This window comes from Nannobrachium achirus, assembly GCF_963921795.1.
Source record: "Nannobrachium achirus genome assembly, chromosome: 6".
Taxonomy (NCBI): Eukaryota; Metazoa; Chordata; class Actinopteri; order Myctophiformes; family Myctophidae; genus Nannobrachium; species Nannobrachium achirus.
The window spans coordinates 18,301,195-18,325,559 of record NC_137815.1 but is presented as its reverse complement, the minus strand read 5'-3'; the positions used below and the strand labels follow the sequence as shown (position 1 = coordinate 18,325,559).

Here is a 24,365-nt window from a genome sequence, read left to right as displayed (position 1 = left end):
CACGCACACGCACACACGCACACGCACACGCACACGCACACACACACTCAGCGGTGGATATGTGTGGCATTGCGTTGGACTCACTGTGACATCAGAGACTAGGACAAGGTGAGATTATTGTTTTTATTCCTAACAGAACTGCTGATTGGCTAGTGTTGTTTTTATTTACAACAGCTGTGTGTGCATGTGTGTCTGTGCGCGTGCGTGCGTGTTGTACTATATTACTGTACTTGGTAGGGTAGATTGGTAATGGTGTGTACTTGGTAGGGTAGATTGGTAATGGTGTGTACTTGGTAGGGTAGATTGGTAATGGTGTGTACTTGGTAGGGTAGATTGGTAATGGTGTGTACTTGGTAGGGTAGATTGGTAATGGTGTGTACTTCGTAGGGTAGATTGGTAATGGTCGGACTGAACGACCTGCAAAAAACACTCTCCCAATGTGAAGCAGCGTGTGTGTGTGTGTGTGTGTGTGTGTGTGTGTGTTGTAAGGTCTTGGTGAGGTCAGGTCATTAAACCATCATCCAACACTTAACTTTAATACACTTCAATTTACTCTGATTCACTCTGATATAATCAAATAAACTAATGCACACTACTTACAGATGTTCCATTTCAAAACGTCACACGTCCTGCCTTTGGCAAGACAGTAGATTGGCAAACACTGAGCTTGTAGATCAGCTATTTTTGCTATTTTTATGACCTTTTCTGACTTCGAAGTTTAAATCTACCTATGAAGGTGGATTCTGCTTTTTAATGGGAATGGAGTGGTTTAATTGCCATTTGCGGGTTGCTGTATGCTTTAATTTACTCCAGTATGAAGTTCTCCAATTTACAGTAATAGCCTACTCTAATACTGTGGTTCTCAAACCTTTTTGGCTTCAGTACCGCTTTTCCTGATCGCTGAATCCAAGTACCCCCTTTAATCCACAACAACATTTTGATTGCGACCGAAGGTCGCAGTTTACCATGAGAAATGTCACAGCTTGTCCGTGTAGATGTGTACACATTTGTATGGGTTTCTATGGGTTTGCTACTCTGACATCATGCTCTGATCTCACTGTGACACATCACTGTGACATCACAGGCAGGCAGGGGTCAATCCAAGTAGTAACGGCTGCAGCCTGCGGGAAGGCGTCTGCGAGACCTGGGTCTGCAAACAGGTCTGCAGGAAGGCGTCTGCGAGACCTGGGTCTGCAAACAGGTCTGCAGACCCAGGTCAACCTCTCTACTGCTCCCAGTGGCAGCCTTAGCTCCAGGCGGAGCCGCTCGATTGTCCACGACATTGCAAGCGGCGCGAAGGCCAGCGGACCTTGGTCCTGCTCTTCGTGCCCGAGCGCCGCAGGCGCGAGTGCCCGCAAAGAGCGGGCCAGGGCCGCGCGGCCGGCGGAGCGCCGCGCGAGTTACGAAGCCGTGGTGGATGCAATCGTCACCGAATCACTAGGGGGCAGTAAAGTCAAGTAGTATGGGGTCTCCAGACCCGGGTCTTCAGACCCGCATCTGCAGACTTCCCGCAGGCTGCAGCCGTTAGCTTCTCGGTCAATCAGCCCCTGCCTGCCTGTCTGTCTGCTTGCCTGCCTGCATGAATACGTATGTCTGTCTTCATGTCAGAGTCTGTGTGTGCGTGCGTGCGTACATGCAAGCGCGCGTGCGTGCGTGCGTGCGTGCGTGCGTGTGTGTGTGAGTGAAAGAGATTTTTCTCATGACCATGGTTGTTAGTAGAGCTGCCAGGAGAAATAAACATGACAACTGAGGTTAGAATCTCCCTCCCTCTCTCTCTCTCCTTTATCTCGCTCCACCACTTTTTTTTATTTCACTGATTCAATTAAGGTTTTCTAGAGTTCCCATATCACCACAACATTTTGTGTGTGTGTGTGTGTGTGTGTGTGTGTGTGTGTGTGTGTGTGTGTGTGTGTGTGTGTGTGAGTGTGTGAGTGTGTGAGTGAGTGAGTGAGTGAGTGAGTGAGTGAGTGAGTGAGTGAGAGTGTGTTCAACACGCTGCCAGCATGCTAGCTGGGTGTTTCTCTTCCTACAATGGGATCTGAACCATCAAACTAAACATGCTAGCAGTGGATCTTCAGGCTCTGGGAAGTGTTAGAGCAGGGGTCTTCAACAGGTGGTCCGGGACCCCTAAGGCAGGGGTTTTCAAAGTGTGTGACGGGGCACCCTGGGGTGCCGTGACGGCAGTCCAGGGGTGCCGCGAGATAATATGATAATATTTGGAATTTATTTGGACACTTGAAAAAATATTTAGTATCATTTTAAACTTGAAGTACAAAGTTATTTTCTGTCAGTTCTAACCAAAATGGTTATTATCTCAACGTTTTCCTCGCAACATAATCACTAAAATATCGTCACTGTCTGGCAGAAACCTCGTATTTCCAAGTTTCAAATGTGTACGTCTTTTGGTAAAGCAAAGCCCTGCTTCATCATACAAGACTGTCGCACAAAATAGTGAAAACAGACGATCTACAATGTGCTTGTAGATCTGCTGTTTTCACTAGTTTAGTACATTTTATAGATGATAAATACAAAACGAACGGTTTTGGATATACAAGGTTTCCACCCGACAACGACGATATGCTATAAATATAAGGTGCTGGGATTGAAAATTATAATGTAGGGGTGCCTCGGATTAAAAAAATATTTATGGGTTTAAAGTTTGGGAACCCCTGTCCTAAGGGGTCCTCAGAGTTACTACAGGGGGTCCTCCAAATCTTTGTGATAGAAACCTTTTTTTATAATAACCACTTGAACCCTGTCGTCCATATTCTGAGAACTTTAGCCAAAAATAGCAGATCTACAAGCTCACAATGCCTCGCGCTATAGGAGCTGTGGATTCTAACTAACCATCCACATCAACCCCACAATTAAAGGTCTAGTAATCAGAAGGTTGCCGGTTCCCTTCCTGGTCTATGTGTTGAAGTGTCTTTGAGCAAGACCTTTAACCCCTAACTGCCCCCCACCCACCCACCCACCATCGATAACAATCTGGATAGCCATCAGGCCCATTCTAAATACACTTTTATGAAAAACCTATGTTGCTATATAGCCTGTCAGCCTATAGCCTATATAACCTATAGCCTATCAGTGGTGCTCAGACCTTTATGTTGTTATATAGCTCTGCTATGTTCCTCTACCTCCGTATTCCTTGGCAAAACCGGAACACCCCGCCGTCTGGTCCAAAAATAACAAAAACTGTTTCGCCCCTCATCAAACCAAAGGTATCAGTGGACAGTTGAAAGCTTACTCTACTTAGTGGACGAGGTCTGACCCCCCCACCACACGATTAAAATACCTTTCTAGGGCAAAATGAAAAATATTCCACCGGATGGAGACGCTCTTCCAGGTTTTTACGAAACAGCGCTTCCAACGTCGCAGAGTTGAATAACACCCAGTGAGACTAATACTCATTGTAATTCGGTCCTCTGACCTGCGCGGCAGTAGTGAGTTGGCACCTTGATGGCGACGACAAATAGTGAAAAACGAGAAGAAATGGAGTCTCCATCCGGTAGAATATTTTTCATTTTATGAAAAAAAAACTTTGCAGATAGAAAGAGGATAATTCAAGCTTTCAGTACAGCCGCAATGTTGGTGAGTTTAACTTTGTTTAATGCAATCAGAAAGGACTTTTCTGTTTGGATGTATGGGCTGTCAATGGCAGACACTCAGTAGGCGTTCCCACATAACTTCCAGCAACAGTGATGTCACGCGCATACCCTCTATATGTTTTTCCTGGGAAAAAGGTTTGAGTTAAAAAATGTTCACTTAAAAAAAAGTATATACTGTATATTCAACGTTTTGCACAAATCATACCCAGAAGGAAAAAAACAGTAAAACACACGCCCCCCTCGGTCTGTGTTTTTGACAGCTTGATGATGAGATGGATTAAGTTTCAGTATTCTGGTGATGAAATAGAAGCTAGTTGCTCAACCTTTCATATTTTCACACACAACTAAAACCCTGTTATCATAATTCGGTACAGGGTGTTTCTATGATTGACAGCAGCGCAAACACATCCGTCCCATCGCAACACCCGGCCATCAAAGTGATGCGATTCAAGCTGTTAGAACAAATATGTTTTATTTCACAATCTTCTGGTGGGAAAACAGCGTTTGGTTTCCGGATGGCGGCTGTACAGATGAGATAGAAGCTGTATTGATTCCCTGGTGAAACTGATGGGTGATTGATCACTTTGATTGTAAAAGAAGGTCTGCAGAGAACTGCTTGGCTGTGGTTCTGTTGTCTTTAGCAACGAGGGGTCCTTGTATATGGTTTCAGTGTGTGTGTGTGTGTGTGTGTGTGTGTGTGTGTGTGTGTGTGTGTGTGTGTGTGTGTGTGTGTGTGAACCGAACAGCTCTTTGGAGAGTGGGTCTTGGGGGGAACCGGTTTATAGCTTACTACAATCAGGTCTTTTTGTGTAAATGTGTGTGTGTGTGTGTGGGGGGGGGGGGGGGAAGCACTCAAATGTTTTACTTAAGTAAAAGTATCAATACTGCAATGTAGAAATACTTAGTTACAAGTAAAAGTACGGAATTCAAAATGTACTTGAGTAAAAGTATGAAAGTGTTGGCATTAAAATGTACTTAAAGGACGACTTCACCACTTCTGTGGCCAGTCAGAAACCCGTCTACCAGTGACATCATCGATGGGGAATCCAAGCTAATAGAGACTGCAGGCTTTCTATTCCTGAAAAGTTATAGTGGAAGCCCCATATTATTTTTAGGGCTGGGACTCGATAAAAAAAAATCTAATTAATCAGAGGCTTTGTAATTAATTAATCGAAATTAATCGCATGTTTGATCACATATAAATATTTGACCTGAGAAGCATTTTTTTCACGTAAAACACATTTTGTTGTACGAGTGAATCAACAAGTGAGTTTTTTAAAACTACATTTCGCATCCACTGGGCCAAGCAAAGCGCTCTGATCGGCTACCTCTCCCTTTGCGTTTGTTGTCTCTTCTTGGTTGGTGCATCAATATGATCTGTATGCCCGAAACTGAAGGTTCTGTGGTGCAAAAACTAAGTGCGATTAAAATGCGTTAATGTTTTTAATCACGTTAATTTTCTGTAATTAATTAATCGCAATTAATCAGTTAAAGTCCCAGCCCTAATTATAAAAAAAAAATCTGCCTAATGATGATGTCACTGGCAGACAGGTTTTTGAACTGCCCACAGCCCTCCTAAGAGACTTGGACAGAGAAGATTTGTTTTGCAATTTTATCATTTAAAAACATAATTTAACATTAGTGAGGACCAGTTATATGAAGATAGGTTGAAAAGCGGCGATGTCGTCCTTTAAAGTACCAAAAGTAAAAGTACAAAATGTTTGAAAATAGCAGATCTACAAGCTCACAACGCGTCGCATTTTGAGCTTTTAGATCTGCTTTTTTCAAATAGCCTAGCTATATAATAGGGCCAGAGTGGCGCGTGTGTGTGTGTGTGCGTGTGCGTGTGTGTGTGTGTGTGTGTGTGTGTGTGTGTGTGTGTGTGTGTGTGTGTATGTGTAACCTGCACGTGAACCCAGTGCAGTCATGTGATCTAGTATTCATCACCTCCCACTGAGCAGCTGTTTGGCTCCCATGCAGCAACCAATGAGACTTCACTGTCCAACAACCTGCGTGCGTGCGTGCGCGTGCGTACGTACGTGTGTGTGTGTGTGCGCGCGTGTGTGTGTGAATTCAGATTTACACTTAAGTAATAGTAATTTACAGCCAAGAAACAAGTTCTCTACTATCTTTTCTGCTTCCAATTAAAACACATCACTGACACATTACATCACCCTTACAACCCCATGCACACACACACGCATGCACACACCCACACACGCACGCACGCGCACACACACACACAGAGGTACGTGCGCACACAGAGGTACGTGCGCACTCTGACGTGTGCCGTTGGCTTAGTTATGAACCGTGAGACCTGGAGAGTGGATGGATGAAAGTTCTGCTGTAATGTTAACACCTTCTCATGGCCGAAGGGCCATGAAAAAACACTCTCAACGATCGTATCGCAAAGATTTTGATTCATGGCGTCCTCCATCATACTCTGGGAACAACTTGCTTTGGCCGAGCAGCATATGCAAGTAGCCTACCACTAGACGAGGGGTTCCCAAACTTTTTATTCTCAGGGCACCCCATAAATATTGTTTTAATCCGAGGCACCCCTACATTATAATTTTCACTCCCAGCACCTTATATTTATAGCATATTGTCGTTGTCGGGTAGAAACCGTTTATGTCCAAAACTGCTCGTTTTGTATTTATCATCTATAAAATGTTTACCTGACTTTCGCCAGATGGTGGCAGCATTGCTTATGCATTGCTTTACCATCTGGGTTCACTTGCGGAGGAGGGGTTCCCTTCGGAATGTCCCTGGCCGGACCAATCAGCGGCAGCTATGGGCGGGCTCTGAGCGGCTCTGAGCCAATAGAGTCTGATTGCAGACCACGTGGAAACCCAGGAGGCGGATTCTGGGTGCAACATGCAGACAGGCCAATATGAGTCGTTGGAGTTGGCACGGCCATATCCAATCACCTGCTTTAGAATTTAAAAAAATGGCCCGCCCCTTACATCGGTTGTGCTGGACCGAGTCCAGATGGTAGAAGCAGAGCGTTATATACGCAATGCTGCAAACCATCTGGCGAAAGTCAGGTTAATAAAATGTACGATGCGAGGCGTTGTGTGCTTTTAGATCTGCTGTTTTCACTAGTTTTGTGCGACAGAGGTTTCTGCCTATATTTAAGTGATTATGTTGCGAGGAAAACGTTGAGTTAACAGCCATTTTGGTTAGAACTGAATAAAAAAAACTTTGTACTTCAAGTTTAAAATGATACTAAATATTTTTTCAAGTGTCCAAATGAATTCCAATTATTATCAAATTATCTCGTGGCCACCCCTGGACTGCCGTCACGGCACCCCAAGGTGCCCCGTCACCCACTCTGAAAACCCCTGGTCTAGAGCACATTCTGCAGGACATTCTCTACTCTCTTTTTGAGCGGTGCCAGCTGCTCCAACATTTGACAGAGTGTCTGTCTGTATGTCCGTCTGTCCGTAAGAGTACTGCAACAGCACCGGTGTGATTCTTTACTCTACGCAGTCTCTTTGCCAAAGTTTGCTGCTCTATAAGCTTAGAAATTATTATTTTTGGCAAAGAATAGGCATGTGCCATTTTGAGGGTTTTAAGCGTGTCGCAATAATATTGTTAAACACAATTATTTTGGCCACAATAATATATAAAAATGTCCCTCCCTACTCACAGCACAATGTGGCATGTTGGGATCAGCATATTTGTAAAACTTTTTGAAAAATGTTGACTATTTTTGACAATAATGACACAAAAAAAGTATGATTTGTAGCCTAGCTCCAAACAGGCAAGGCCTTTTCTCCCAAGAATCGGGATTTACTCAAGGCTATATCAGAAGTGAATATTGGGAAAGATTATCCTCTTTAGTGTGAGCGATCCAAAGATCCAATCTTAACCTTTTCCAATTTACTCTCAGATGATCGGGGCTGTCCCGATTATTTCCAATCATTCTATATTAATTTTAGGCCTAAAATTATGGATGGTTTAACTATTAAAAAATAGCAGATATACAAGCTCAAGCTGCGAGCTTGTAGATCTGCTATTTTTGAAAAGTTGTGAAAATATGTGCAAATCTTTGAATATATGTATTTTTAAAGCGAACGTTTGTAACTCAAATTTTGCTTCTGGGTGGTCCCTGGAACTAAATATTTTGAGATGGGGGTCCATGGCCAAATACATATCATTTTGGGGGTCCTTCACATGAAAAGTGTTGAAAACCACTGACATAGTAGTCTCTCAAGAACAGACAAGTGAAAAGGACCTTTTCTTTGACGATGGCTGGCCAGATTGCTGACATAGAAACATAGGTTTTTCAAAAAAACCTTAGAAGGATTCAAAAGACACTTAATAGAATCGGGTCAAAATTTAAATTTTCACGATTTTTCAAAAATAGCAGATGTACAAGCTCGCGGCGCGGCACTCGGTGCCGCGCTGTGAGCTTGTATATCTGCTATTTTTTTTAATAGTTAAAGCATAAAACAATAATACACAATGATGTGTACCCGTTCTGAATGGGTTAATGGAAAGATCTACTGTTAGAGTGGTACTGTACATCATGATGGGATTCATATGTCAAGTTAAGATAATGTTATAATAGAATCTTATATAATGACCCTGTAGGGTGTGATTCTACCAGATTCCCAAGTTGTTTTAAGGACAACTTTGTTTTTTTTACAGCTAGGGTTCATATTTTAGATTGTAATTAGAGAAAAGAATAGTGTTAGAATATCTTTTTCATTTACTGCTTTCTATCATTTTAGCAATTTTAATTACATTAATTTCAGTGGTTGGGGTTATGTGTGCAAGTGGCTAAATATGTATTTTTAGATACAATAAGCCCATTCCAAAGATGCATTACAATCTTTCATGGGCAGATATGATGTAGATGTAGATATGGTGGTAGTACTGTAAATAGTAATAAAGAAATTGACGGCTTGTTGTGTCTAGAAAGTCATTAAAATCGCTAAAACAATAGAAAGGAAGTAAATGAAAACATTTTAACGCTCATGTTTTCTTTTTTCTTTTTCTATATCTACTGCATAGTACTGTGTTCTATTTGTCTGTCATTCAATGTTATATGAGATACTTCAATGGTTTCCAGTGGAAATAAGCTTAGTCTTTTCATGGATCTCCTTTTAGTAGACCTTTTACCAGTGAACTGTACCGTCATGAAACTGTACCTTTTCCTATGCAAACTTCTAATAAAGTCTTCAATCAATTTCTCTAAAGTGCACTTTTAACCAAACCGATTCGTCCACAAATCGGCGGCGGAAAGCGGCTGTTGCCGACAGGGAGCTCATCGGCAGGTTTTCGGCAGCGGGTCGGGAACGCTATCGACCAGTATCGACGGAAAACTGGAAGACTGGACTTGCTCAGTTTGCTACTGCTGCAAAACCAAGCCAAAATAAGCCAGATACATTTTCCCGTCGCACATTTTTACTAAATAGCATATTCACAATCTCAACTCTCAATTTCCGATACTAATCAACTCCAAAGCAACGCAATTCAATAGCCTCCATTATTATTCCAATAGCCTCCAGTAACCACACAACAGATCCAGAGCAAGTTTGTTGGGTGATTCCATGCTGTCCGTCTTCTTATATCATCCGGGCTAGAACACACACTCGCTGCAGTGGGTTCCTGGCTTACCCCAAGCCCACACCATGGGGGAGAGGTGCCGGGCTCCCCCGACCGGCAGATAGGGGGAGCCATTGCTCCCCTTTGCTCCATTGATCAGGTGCCAGTGTGATGTGTGTTGTATTGGTAAGAGCAGAAAAAAACACTGCAGCGCACAGAGTAAAATCTCCGCTTCCCCCATCCGGTTGCCATATTCTCTGAGTGAAACAAGCGACCGGCCCTGGCTCTCCCGGTCGCTCCTAGCCCGAGTTACTGCATTTTATGTGCACTGCAGTGGCGCGGCAACTTTTGCATCCGTTCTGAAGCACCAGGAGTCGGTGGTCCCGGGAATTCCCCGTGAGCAGTCCCGTTGGGGTGGTCGTTTGGTCATTTTTGCACTTCTTTGCGGCGGCGCCAGGGGGTCCCTGGGGGTCCCTGGAGCTCTGGGGGTCCCTGGAGGGGCAAGGGTGGCGGAGATATGAGTAGGGCAAAAGTGTGACGTGACGTGACGTGACAGACTGAATGACAGCCGGTGGAGGTTTTGATAATCACATTTTTAGACATTTAACCACTTAACCGTATATATACTTCACATTTCACTCTGTACTTGTTCTGCTCTTTTTTTCCCCGCTAAACCAAACCTCTTTTGCCGACCTAACAAGCTCACAGCACCTCGCAGCGTGATGTGTTGTGAGCTTGTAGATCTAACAAGCTCACAGCGCCTCGCAGCGTGATGTGTTGTGAGCTTGTAGATCTAACAAGCTCACAGCGCCTCGCAGCGTGATGTGTTGTGAGCTTGTAGATCTAACAAGCTCACAGCGCCTTGCAGTGTGATGTGTTGTGAGCTTGTAGATCAAACATGCTCACTGTTCTCTTCAGAATAGGGATTCTAGGGTTCAAGTGGTTCATGTAAAAAAAAAAGTAATAAAGAATTGGCGGCCCCCCTCTTGTAACTCTGAGGACCCCCTTGGGGTCCCGGACCCCCCGTTGAAGACCCCTGAAGTAGGACATAAACATAAATTTTGTGTATAAATATGGAAATACAAGGTTTCATATTTAATGTTAACATGATGTTTCAGTCTTCAAGGGGGGGGGGGGGGGTGTTACTGGTAGTGGGGGAGGGGTTCTGGGTCATGACCTCTCTCTCTCTCTCTGCGTTTCCTGTCTCTCGCCTCTCTGGAGAGATGACATCACTGAGCAGGAATACTAAACACACACACACACACACACACACACACACACACACACACACACACACACACACACACACACACACACACACACACACACTCTGAATTAAATGACAGCAGTGTGTTTTCCGAGTATACAATTATATTTACAGTTTATAAGTCATTACTGGCACACACAGTCCCATGATACACTCCTACTCTCAGCTGGTCATTATACCGGTCATTTACAGTTCCTGCTAAATGACATGTTCCCCCACAGCTTATTACAGCAGGCTGGTGAATAATTAGTTTAGGCCAGTGGTTCTCAACCTTTTCAGCCCCCCCCCCCCCCCCCCCCAAAATGATCATAACTGGGGATCCCCCACCCTGACTCTTGGAATGTCCTGTGACTCCTGTAGGAGTTGAGGCATTTCATTTAGTTTGACTCAGTTTCACAGTTGCGTTGGCGTTGTGAGCTTGTAGATCTGCTATTTTCAAATTGTTTCAAAATCTTTGCCTCTTTCTAATATTGTTTGATCGTTTGTCCAATGTTTGACCAGTTTTCTTAGAATAGTTTGCTGATTACTCTTGATGCAGTCATGGTCTTTTTCTTTGTTGAGGTATTTAAAAAAAAACTCATAAAAGAAATGGTCACTTCCCTGTCATTTGAGAGAACACGCCCCCAGCGCCCACAGCGACCCCGGCAAGAATCGAATCCAGTACCATCGTAATCTTCTTTATTAGCACAAATAACTTGGATGACAAAAAGGTAAACAAGGGCTTTGGCGCTGCACCGAAAACGGCGGGCGCCGGGAGTGCTGAAGTGCGATGGTGCCAGGGAGAAGAGCCCGTCTTTACCAGGGAAATGCATGGCAGACTGGCACTGCCAGCTCAAAGCGGGTTCTCTGTGGACACATGCAGCCCTATAGACATGGGATAAGGGATAAGACATGGATGAAAATAGAGCCCTTGGTGTAGAGGGAGTAAAGGAGCGGTCCTGTCCCACTACTTCAACTTTAAGCAGTTAATGCATGTCCTTGCTTAAACAACATTTGTATAAGGGTTTCAGTGTGTGTGTGTGTGTGTGTGTGTGTGTGTGTGTGTGCGCGCGCGCGCGTGTGCACACGTGTGTGTGTTACTGATTAGACTGTGTAGCTGCACATGTGCAATGTGTTGGATGCAGATAATACAGGCTCCCACACCAACATGACTACACAACCACATGACAACTACACAATATCACTACACAACACAGCATTCTATGACACATATTAAAGCAGCACTATGTGTGTATGGTAGAGTATGTTAATACAATATAACTTATACAATCAGTATGGTAGAGTATGTTAATACAATATAACTTATACAATCTGTATGGTAGAGTATGTTAATACAATATACTATATGGGGTGGTTATATTTTGTCTCCTTGCGCTTCTATTGAGACTAGGCCTGTCCTCTAAAAATCGACGAATCGACGCGTCGTTTTAAGCCCCGGGAATCGACGCCAATTGTTTGAGTCGAGGAGTCGAAAATATATATATATTTTTTTTATCACCAGTTAACCTACTATACTGCGGTGCACTGCTGCTAGACTGGTGTCATGTACTTCCAATTGAGAGATGTAGCAATTGGCGAACAGTTATTTATTGTCTCGCACCAGCGTAGGGGTGAAAGTGAGACGGAACGGCCAGAACCGCCGCTTCGTTAAAACATTCGGAGCCGGGAGGGTGTTCCGTACTTAAGAGGAGAAGCACGCTGTCAAAATCCCATATTAAATAACCTGCCACAGCACACACGCACGTCCACGAAGTAATTAAACAATCTACTAAAGTCAAATTAACATACACAAGTGTAGGCTACTAGTTACATTTTCTAATTAAAGTGCTTCTGAATTGTTCCAGTGTTGTAAGTAATCCATGATGATGTTTGTAGTTTGTTTCGCTGTGTTTGCGTCCATGACATGTCCACACTGAGGGCTCTAGCTGGGAGCTGTGCCTCCAGCTATTTATGATCCGTTTCTGAAATGAATCCGTTCTCGACACCGACTCATTACTCTGTCAGTGCTCTGTGTCCCGCGACTGCGGACTGGATCCCATCGTTCATTTAAAAGAGCCGTTCAAGAGAGCGGAATCGTTCGCGAATGTCTCATCTTTACTGCACGGCAGTGGATGCTGCCGAGACGGGGCAGAGTTGATCAGCGGAGATGTTTTATTTGTTTTAACGGTGTGTTGTACATTGCTATGCAGATAATGTTTGTGCTCGCGCACCGATATCACCGAAAACACCGTGCATTCAATTCATCTTAATGTATTATTGTGTTGTGTTGATGTGGACGTTTAAAGCAAAACTTTTTTTCTTTTTTTTTTTTTACACAAAGTAGACTATAAAACGATTCGTCGACGCGTCGGAATGAACCCCTCGATTCGAATCGATTCCAAAAATCCCGAGTCGAGGACAGCCCTAATTGAGACATTTAAATCGTGTCAAAGGGCATGTCTCACACGTTCACAGTATGCTAAACTCAGGTTGGTTCACCTCAACGTTGTTCACTTTGCCAACAACAGTCAATCGTGGGGACAAAGGACAACAGTGCTGAAAACATCTCCTCGTACCCTTTAACTCACGTTTCCATTTGACTTGAGACATTTATCGGACCCTCCCGTCCTCTGAGACTCACAGCTAGCGTGGAAATTGGAATAAGTCATAACATTATTCAGGACCCGTTGTTTCAAACCTTGTTTACTTTTCATATTTCAAGCATTGAGCTGAAAGTCCACCCACAGGGAGTTGCTCAGTGTGAGAATGTAAATGAGACACATTATCATTCAACTGTATTTCTAGGCCAGGTTTTTTTCTGTGCATTTCGAAATATAGCTGAAATGTTTTATAGGGTTATTTTGGGGGGTCAGGGCCTGAAAAGGTTGAGAACCACTGACTTACAGTACACTACGCTACCTTCAATGGATGCTAAAGGGTGGTGTATAACGGGTGGTGTATAATGGGTGGTACATAAAGGTTATGTACCACCCACAGCTTAGTTGAATGCTTGATTCTGATTGGTCAGTCGCTGAAATCGGTGGTCCACAGCTGGCTGTCAGTCAGTCTGTCTGTCTGTCACATCAATTTTTTTGCCCTATATCTCCGCCACCTTTGCCCCTATCCATGCCAAACTTTGCACACACTCCTTGGCTGGCAAACCACAACCTCCATCCCTGATTTCTTTCTCACATGTCCCTCTTCTAGCGCCACCATGAGGTTGCTTTTTGCAGACAACTTTATTGTGTATACATGCGGCCTGGCGGTCGCTTATCTCCTGATTAGGGAGTCTTACATGGTAAATATTGAGAGGCTGTGTATTAAGTGTGATAACGTATTGCTGCTTGGTCGTTATAACTTTTCATACGTAATGTAATGTATGTCATGGTTAAATAGAGTGTGTAGGTTTAGGTTTAATGTAAATCATGGTTAAATAGAGTGTGTAGGTTTAGGTTTAGGTTTAATGTATATCATGGTTAAATAGAGTTTGTAGGTTTAGGTATAGGTTTAATGTATATCATGGTTAAATAGAGTGTGTAGGTTTAGCAGACAAACAGCGATGAGGCGTTATAGCAGCAGGCTAACAGAACACTGTCTGCTCCCTCTAAGAATGCTTCAACACCAAGACACTTAATGTTCCATAGAGAGCTGTGTGTGTGTGTGTGTGTGTGTGTGTGTGTGTGTGTGTGTGTGTGTGTGTGTGTGTGTGTGTGTGTGTGTGTGTGTGTGTGTGTGTGTGTGTGTGTGTGTGTGTGTGTGTGTGTGTGAGAGAGAGAGATGGGTAAAGTTATTCTCTGTTGGAGTGAACTCACTGCTCTCACTCCCCACTGGGACGGAGTATATCACATGTACACACACACACACGCACGCACGCACGCAGGCACACACGCACGCACGCACGCACGCACGCACGCACGCACGCACGCACGCACGCACGCACGCACGCACACACACACACACACACGCACACACACACGCACGCACACACTCTGTGTCCTCCAATCTGTCTCCATCTCTCATGTATGTAAAATACAACAACCATGGTTGTACTGTGACTTTAAACCCAGTGCAAGCATGATAAGCATAATGCGAACGGATGCTGTTTTTCTTCCGCTCCATGTTAAAGAATGCAGCCATTTGTTGCACGGACGCTCCGCTCGCGCACGTGAAGATAGCTTTTTTACGCACCAGGCGAAGAAATATTGGCCAGACTTCCCGCTGTGGCCACGCAGGTTAGGCGAGTCGGAATTTACCATGCACTCGCGAGACACTAGTGTTGTAGTCGAGTCCACCTTAAGCCAGTCCAAGTCAGGACCTAGAATTATTGACTGCTTTAACTATTGAAAAATAGCAGATATACCAGTAAGACTCCCTAATCGGGAGATAAGCGACCGTCAGGTCGCAGCGTGATTTTAGGCCAAAAATGTGTAGGAGCAGTGTCCAAAAATGTGTTGCTGCGAGCTTGTAGATCTGCTATTTTTGAAAAAGTTGTAAAAATGTGTGCAAAATTGAATATATGTATTTTCAAAGCGAATGTTTGTAACTCAAATTTTGCTTCTGAGTGGTCCCTGGAACTAAATATTTTGAGATGGGGGTCCGTGGCCAAATACATATCATTTTGGGGGTCCTTCACATGAAAAGGTTTGAGAACCACTCTCAAGAACAGAGTAACTGAGCTCCAGTTAAAACAATAGATAAATACAAAATAAATAAGAAAATCCTCATTTGATAGGTACTGTGGAGACAGAGGGAAACACGGAGAGAGAGTAGAGGGAAGTGACATGTATCAAATGGTCATGCTGGCCAGGAATCTGATCTAATCTGGCCTTGTGTTGGGGGGGGGTCAGTGGGTGTTATCTTGTGTAACGACCCTGCAAGAGATCAGGCTGTAACTCGCTCCGCCAAGCGGGTTAGCCTTCTTGGCGTTGCGGGTTGCTTTCTTGTCTGCTGAGGGGGGACCGGGGTTCGCGTCCCAGCAGGGACTGAGTGAGCTGCCTCACTCAGTCTGCTAAACATTACATTGGTGTCAGACGGGCGAACCCGTGGAGCGTGCCCTCGCGTGAGGGACGTGAGGGACTCGGCCGTGGGCAGTGAAGCGTGAAGCGCGAGGGCGCGCTTCTGTGAGGAGGGGGTAGATGTAACGGAGGTGATCCGAACCTCCTACCCGGCTTCAAACCCGGGTCTCCCGCGTGAAAGTGCAATATCTTAACCATTACTCCAAAGGGATATATCCCTATGGAACGAGGGAGATACTAGACTTTTGAGGCTTCAAGGCTGGGGCTGCGACTCTCTCCACCACACTCACCCCCCTTTGACCTCCTCCAACGGGGAAGCCCGGATCCCGGGTTTCGGCACCAATGTAACAGAGGTGATCCGAACCTCCCACCCGGCTTCAAACCGCTCGCTCCCTACTGAGACGCGAACCCCAGCCCCCCACTCAGCAGACGAGGAAGCAACCCGCAACGCCAAGAAGGCCAGCCCGCTTGGCGGAGCGAGTTACGGCCTGATCTCTTGCAGGGTCGTTACATTTGCATGCATGTGTAAGTTAAATGTATTGCTCTGGTTCACTTTAAGAGCAGAATGAAGATAGTTCTATGTATGACGTCAGGGGTTTCTCAGGACATCATTTAAAGGAGTAGTTCACCCCCAAAATGACTTTTTTTCTATTGATTAGTCATGCCATGGAGAGTAGAGTTCAATAATATTTTTTGGTTTTTGTCACATTCCTAAGACAAAAATTTGATTCGAGTAAATTTACCCCCATTGATTCCGGATGGTGACCCGTTTCGAAACGGGTCACCATCCGGAATCAATGGGGGTAAATTTATTGTTATCACATTTTTGTCTTAGGAATGTGACAAAAACCAAAAAAAATGATTGAACTCTAGTCTCCATGGCGTGACTAATCAATAGAAAAAAAGTCATTTTGGGGGTGAACTACTCCTTTAACATCTTGAAAAGATTATTCAGTAGTACTGCTATTATTTGCACTTTTTGACACATTTTCCGGACTATGGGTAAACCATTTACTAAACTAAACCATTTACACATGCACATCATCATCTAGTAATGCATCAATGAAAAGCACCAGACAGCTCTCTTATAACGTTCATGTGAATGGGCTCATCATAATATGGGTAAAACACAATTATTTCATTGCATTGTCTTGACTCTTGACTGGAGTGGACTCGGTTGGGGAAGAGTCCTGAGTCCCTTAGTCCCAGACCGAGAGGCTGCCGAAAGCTAACATATTTCCAACTCCTAGAAGTGTTTTCAGGCGGGAAAAAAAAAAGAGCCCAGTGGACAGGAGTGAAGTTTTGTTTTGGTGCAGGGGTTCCCAGCATGAGTCAGACCTGGACACATGCATTGGTAAGAAACTAACATGTATTGGTAAGAAACATGCGTTGGTAAGAAACATGCGTTGGTAAGAAACATGCGTTGGTAAGAAACACTAGAGCAGCGATACCCAACCTGTGGGTCGGGGCCCACTGGTGGGCCGTGGCCCCAAAACACTAGGACAGGGACATGCTGGGCCCCTGATTCAGTCCGGGAAAAAGAGTTGGAGAGGCCCTCGCTGCTGCTACTCAAAGATTTGCCATTTCAGATCATGAAAAGTGACAAGCCAGTGGGCCAATTATTGTACATTTCGTCGTTGTCGGGTGAAAACCTTGTATGTCCAAAACTGTTTGTTTTGTATTTATCATTTTAAAAATGATTTAAACTAGTGAAAACAGCCGATCTACAAGCACACAACGCCTCACACCGCGAGGCGTTGTGTGCTTGTAGATCAGCTGTTTTCACTACTTTTGTGCAACGGCCTGTATGATGAAGCAGGGCTTTGCTTTGCGAAAGAATGTATACATTTGAAACTTGGAGATATGAGGTTTCTTCCCGACAGTGACAATTTACTTTGTTGGCCGCCCAGCCCCCAAAATGGAACGAAGGCCGACATTTTATTTTGTTCCTAATGGCCTGCCTGGACCGGCCGGGAATGAACCGGCCGTTCGGGAGTTGTCCCGCTTTTCCCAATGGCCAGCACGTCCCTGCACTAGGATTTTATTGATAACTAGAAACAGTGCTCTTCCAAGCACAGGTCTCCGCCAGGGCAGGCCTCCTGGTGGCGCTGTAACAGGCCAATGTGAAAAGGGTGGCACTTGATCCTTGACTTAGTGGGAATATGTTTGGCAAATTTCAAGGTAATCTTAAGCTGCATTCGTGATTTAAGACATTTGGTTCAAAAACTGAGCAATTCTGCAAACTTTTGAAGGCGATATTAGCCAATTAGGATGGAATATGAAAAATCGGACAGATGAGTCTTGATCACATGACTATAGAGATACTGTGTAGTGATTTGCGTGATTTTTGGAGAAAAAAGAATCTACCTGGGGGAACATGCGTGCCCAATTTAACCAAGATAGCACCCTGTGTTAATAATTTGAGTTTTTTTGTTCAAAACGGAGCAATCCTGCAAATTTTATCCAATCAAAGCCAATTTAGCCAATCAGTATGGAATATGTAAGATCGAACAGATCCATGTTGATCACATGACTTTAGAGATACTGTCGACCGATTTGCATGATTTGTGGACAAAGTCTGTAGGAGTAATGTCCAAAGATGTTTTGCAAACACCTGCCTCATGGTGGCGCTAGAACAGGCCCATGTGAACAATGTGTGGCAGAGGTTCTGAAATGGCATCCAGGGAGTGTGTGCGCACAGTTTGGCCGTGACCGGGCCAACAGCGCCTGAGATTAGCTGGTACTAATAGGTTCGGACACACACACACACACACACACATGCACAGAGAGACGGACACACACACGCACGCACGCACGCGCACACACACACACACACACACACACACACACACACACACACACACACACACACACACACACACACACACACACACACACACACACACACACACACTATCCTCAACCAATCCTTGCATAAACACACCTGCACGTTAACACTTGGACATTGTTTACTTCATTCACTCGCAGAAATTCTTCCACTTTTCCTTTTTTTTTCTTAAATCATTTTCTCATTTGATTCTTCAGATCTCAGTTCCCAAATGAATAGCAGAGTGATCATATCTGTAAACACACTCACCCTTTAGTCCACCTGTTCAAGTCATCAGGAAACAAAACTCCTTAACAGACCAGCCACTGCGGGTCTGCTATTTTCATCACTTCTTAAATGTTTTTTACATTTATTAATGGAATTAATTTGATTGTTGGATTTCATTTGTTGGAAAGAAATGTAATTGTTTTTAATTGATGATTTTTTTTTCTTTAAACGTTCAATCTTTTGGTTGCAACAATATAATTGATCTTTTGACACAGGAAACGAAAAAAGGGGAATATTTACTCTATCCACATGTTTCCGCGAGAATTTACTGTAGCATTATTTGCGGGACACTTCCGGTTAACAGCAGACATACAAGCTCACGTCGCGTTGCAGATGCAACCGTTGTGAGCTTGTAGATCACACTCGGCTGCGGCGCCGGAAGCTGCCTGCACCATCTGCGCAATGCACGATGGGATGTTGGAAAGTTGTGGATATATAATTATATTTAAAAATTTGTCCAAACGTGGGTCCTGTCCCACTGTTTGGGGGGAAAGGTGCTTCAGTTTACTGTTTAGCTGTTGGCTGCCAAGCACCGCCCATTGATTGATAGATGTTGTCACAATGCGTCGCAAAGAGTAGATCTGCTATTTTCAAAGATTTTGCACTTTTACTTTTGGTACATTTTGGTACATTTTGATGCCAACTTTCAGACTTTTACTCAAGTACATTTTCAATTCCGAGCTTTTACTTGTATTATTTCTATATTGCAGTATTGATACTTTTACTTAAGTCAAATATCTGAGTACTTTTTCCACCAGTGAGAATCAAGCATTGCAACCAAGCTGTGTAATTGTTTAGTATCAGAACCTTCACATGTTGACCGTTTCTCTATGTCTGGGTAACGCTTGTCTTTTTGGTGGATTGTCTCTCACGCTCTGACGTCTGAACCTTATCATTTTTACATGATCTTGTAAGTGATAATATACAAACAAACAAAGAGCAGCTTTTAAATTATATATTTTTTTAAGATATTTTCAAAAGTAGCAGATGTACCTGTACAAGCTTTATGAGCTTGTACATCTGCTATTAATGAATATCTAACATAGGCTATGAAGTGGTTAAAATGACCACCTCCACCAAAGACCCCTGGAGGTCCCCGGACCCCACTTTGAGAAGCAATGGTATAGACGTTCAGCCAAGCCAGAAGCACTGCGATGGAGTCAAATCCCTAGACTCTGTGGTAGTGGACAGTTACTTTACCCCTGCTCAAATAACATATTCACATTACATGAACACTCTACTTATAGGACAGGGGTCTTCAACGTTTTCAGGCCGGCCCCTTAGCTGAGAGAGAGAGAGAGAGAGAGAGAGAGAGAGAGAGAGAGAGAGAGAGAGAGAGAGAGAGAGAGAGAGAGAGAGAGAGAGAGAGATGAAGCAGGGACCCCCACTACATATCTGTGATGCAGATATTCATCCAATTCATAGATAGATTCATGTTTGACAGCACTGTCATCAGTCTATGTAGGATTCATGTTAATGTTTATTTAACTTAAATGGTAGATATTTTGTAAACTTGACCTATCACTCTGTACTTGGTTTGCTCTTTTTTACCTCTACACCAAACCTATTTTCCGAAGATGGCCGATCTACAAGCTCTCAACGCCTCGTGCTCTGCGAGGCGTTGTGAGATCTGCTATTTTTGTCTAAAAAGTTTTGGAGGGGGGGAGAGAGAGAGAGAGAGGTGAGTTCTGGGTTTACAATCAGACAATTCTTCTCTAGAGATGGACCGATTGCAAAATTCTTGGCCGATACCGATCCACCGGTTTTATGAAGGTCTGACCTAAGAACTAGAAAATAGGGTTGCTCCAATACCCTTTTTTTCAGGCCAAGTAGGCCTACAAGACATACTTCAATTTGAGTACCAATAAGCTAGAAGAACACCAATGCCAAATCAATCACAATAGTACAATATCCAAAATCACAGACAATATCCAGTCTAATATGACCGTCTGGACTAGGCAGGAGGAAAGCAGGTGACGCATGCTTTTCTTCCCTTCTTTTTGGAGACGACATTGACACAGGATTATCGAATATATCCTTACATTGCAAAGGTAATCAGCACCATCTGTATTCTGTAGGCTGGCCTGGCACTAAGTAGACTGGCTGCTACTTGCTAATATTTACTTTAGTCTCAGGACCAGAGCATCATGCTGTGCAGTGCCATAGACACAATTGGCATAAAACCGGTATTTATGTCAGTGACCTGCCGGTCACCGATTCGTCCGGTTTGATATAATACCTGCAGATTTTTTTCCGATGTCCATCCCTATTCCTCTCCTCTCCATAAGTCGTGCTGTCAACACACGCATACAAGCACACGCATGCTACAAAAACGCATACAGTACACATGCAAGTCATAACAACTCAGTCGCACAAAAGAAAGACAAAGACAGACTGTGGTTTCTCATCTGAAAGCTGTTAGTTTGTCTTTTTCTACACAAACAACTCCGTCTCTCTCTCTCTCTCTCTCTCTCTCTCTCTCTCTCTCTCTCTCTCTCTCTTGCACAAAGACACACACACGTACACGTACACACACACACACACACACACACACACACACACACACACACACACACACACACACACACACACACACACACACACACACACACACACACACACACACACAGGCAGGAAGTTGTCCTGAGGTGTTGTTGACATAAAATACTGATGACTTCAACATACAACCTCTTTTGGTCTGTTGGTCTGTTGGTCTGTCTGTCTGTCTGTCTGTCTGTCTGTCTGTTTGTCTGTCTGTCTGTCTGTCTGTCTGTCTGTGCTGTGCTGTGCAGTGACATTATGACACCAGAGGGGGCGGTGTACAGTATGTAGTTGTTGTCCCACCAGGGCTACAACCTTCCGGTCCAACACGCGGTCCGCTCATCAGGACAGCATTCCTACCCCCGCTGCATGGATGAACTGTCCTGTGCTTTAATAAAGTGCTTTAAGCCCAGTGGTTCTCAAAGTGGGGTCCGGGGACCCCCAGGGGTCCTTGGGAGGGTTCCGAGGAGTCCCTAAAAAAATGTAGTCTTGTAGTGAGTACAGCATTACAATCATTTTAAAAACTTGTCTTTATCGACTTTGACTCTTCAAACAGATGTACGTACATCTGCAAACATTTCTTTCCTTTTTTTTTTACATAAATCTTCTCTTCTGGGGGGCCCTGGCAGGCATGTGCACACAGGGTCTTGAGCCCCTGCCCTTTTATCCATCTGTAAAAAGTGCCCTTTCAAGACCATAAATGCAGTTTTTACTATGGTGAAAGAAATGCAAATGCCCTCTTTCCATGCCATACCTGAAGGCAGCATTCAAGAGAATTGCCTTGTCCAAACTCTGCTGAACTTGAATGCAGCATCTTATGCTGAAAGAATTGCCCTCTCTGTGTACTTGATTATGCTTAGTTCAGTGTGATATCACGCACCGAAAATAGCCAACCTCCAAGGTCACAACATGTCGCAGCGCGACTCGTTGTGAGCTTGGAGGTCTGCTATTTTCTGCTAGGTCTGCTATTTTCAATATTTTCCACCAGCACAAAAACCTGTTCAGATGGTTTTCCGTGGCCAAATACATATCAATTTGAAAGTCCTTGAGTCGAAAAGGGTTTGAGCCCTGCTGTGAGCCACTGTTCAACAGCGGTGCGCTGAAGGTCCTCGCGATGCCATGGAGGATGAATGGAGGTGGAGGAGGTGGAGGGAGACAGATTGACTTAGCAGATGGAAGATGGAGGATTCACTTAGCAGATGGACCTGCTCCACAGGGTCCCATTTACTGAGGCTGGAAAACACAAGAGCAGCAAGCCACTGTTTGGAAGCTACTCAACCTTTTATGTCCCATAACATCCTGAGATAAAAAGACCGTCTGTTAGTCTGTCTTTAAAAGCCCTCAGTAACAGGGTTTTCCCAACCTCCTCTGGATCGGGGCCCACTTGAACATCTCCAAAGTCTCCAAGGTCCACCCATTATGACCAATTAAACATCGGTCAGTCGGCTGTTCGTCGGCTGCCGCGTTAAGTGGTCAGATGGGTGTGCCGCGTTCATTTCCAGAGCATTTTTATTTCCATGTATAATGATGGGAAATCATGCCATGGTTGCTGGGCTCCTTCCAATAGACGCTGGCAAAGTCATGACGTGACTCGCTCATCCCATTCCTCTATGGAGAATAACATTGGGTCATCTTAAAATCTTCTCATATAAGAATTGTGGTCCAAAAATAAAGAAACGGTCTTTGCGATATTGTCTGGGAGGTGGCTCTGAATGGTTTATGATAGTCAGTCACTCATATTTGATACAGTCTGTTTCTGGTGGAAATGGAACACATTGGGTGACAGTAACATTAGCGTTTTCTCACCATCAGTTGATTCTTTATATCCATGAATCAAACCGCTGAGATCATTTGTTTATGTTTGGAATACAGTTCTTATATGACACGATATGAAAAAAAAAAAGGGGGGGGGGGGGGATGTGAACCAGGTAGGATGTGTAAATTACGTCACACTTCACTGCATGCTCTATTTCTGACCGGCAGGCTGCCATGGCGCTGGCTGTAACTTATTTTTTTTAATCTAAAATGTACTAAAGCCACTGTAGCAGTCTGGCAGTCGTGTGTGTGTGTGTGTGTGTGTGTGTGTGTGTGTGTGTGTGTGTGTGTGTGTGTGTGTGTGTGTGTGTGTGTGTGTGTGTGTGTGTGTGTGTGTGTTATGCGCGTGTGTGTGTGTGTGTGTGTGTGTGTGTGTGTGTGTGTGTGTGTGTGTGTGTGTGTGTGTGTGTGTGTGTGTGTGTGTGTGTGTGTGTGTGTGTGTGTGTGTGTGTGTGCGTGCGTGCGTGCGTGCGTGCGTGCGTGTCTGTGCGTCGGGAGCGTTTTTCTGTTACGTGTCATACTTTTGACACCCAACTCTAACCCTAAACCTAACCTCCGTGGGGTGAGTCGCTCCCGACGCTCCTTTGTCGAAATGACGGTCGTTCGAAAGCGCAAGATTTCCCTGTGTGTGTCATACTGTACGTGTTTGTGTATTAAAGCATGTGATCACTACAGCATCTAATGTCCATTTCCACCAAGTCTACAGTGTAGTTTTTAAAGTCGCACTGCAACGGAAGTGCTCCACTTCCATATGGTATGGTGACGCATGTCCTAGTGAAGCGGGCCAGGAAGGCGGGACATAGCGCTGGGAGGAATGTGATTTGATGGTCAAAAAGTAGGCGTGTCATAACTCATTGAAGACATTAATTATGTAAAGAAGGCGGACAGACGATCGATGCTGAGTGTCCGTAGCGTCGCACCCATAGACTGACAAGGCAGCGAGCGTGTTCACGAGAATAAGATACATAACTACCTTCATACAGCGGCTACGGAAACTATTTGTGTTCATAGGAGATGAGGTAGGCCAGCGCTCCGCTGTGCAGTGAGGACCAACGGGGAGGCGGGGGAAGGGGGGCAGGGAACAGTGACTTGCGGGCGCGGGGAGTAGTTGAATTTGAAGTAGTTGAAGTTGATTGCAGGCACCTGTCAATCATTCTGATCTCATGAATTATTAACTATTATGCCGCCATGTTTACATGTTTTAGGTTGTTTACATTCTGCTCACGGCCATCAAAGTAGCTTACCTTTGCGAATTTATAGAAAAATAGCCATCCATTATTTCCTATCGTGGTCTTGTGTAAAAGACGGCCGCATCTATGATCTCTCACAGAGCAGTGAAAAAAAGGACAGCAGTGTGCACTTCTATTTCGGAGCGAGAGGCTGCTCCTCCCCCTCGGTTTGCATCAGTTTTCAGACATAGAAATAGAGAAAGTAGATCCAGACTGAGAAAACCAGCAGAGAAGTGATCC

The 24,365-nt window shown here is 44.3% G+C and overlaps 1 protein-coding gene across 1 annotated transcript in view; it reads left to right on the top strand.

Moving 5' to 3' along the window:
* ripor3 (RIPOR family member 3) overlaps positions 1-24,365 on the top strand; it is a 91,643-nt gene continuing 67,278 nt past the window's right edge. The window contains exon 1 of the mRNA XM_080727996.1: positions 1-108. The gene's annotated coding sequence lies outside the window, so the exon portion shown is untranslated. The remainder of the gene's footprint in view (positions 109-24,365) is intronic.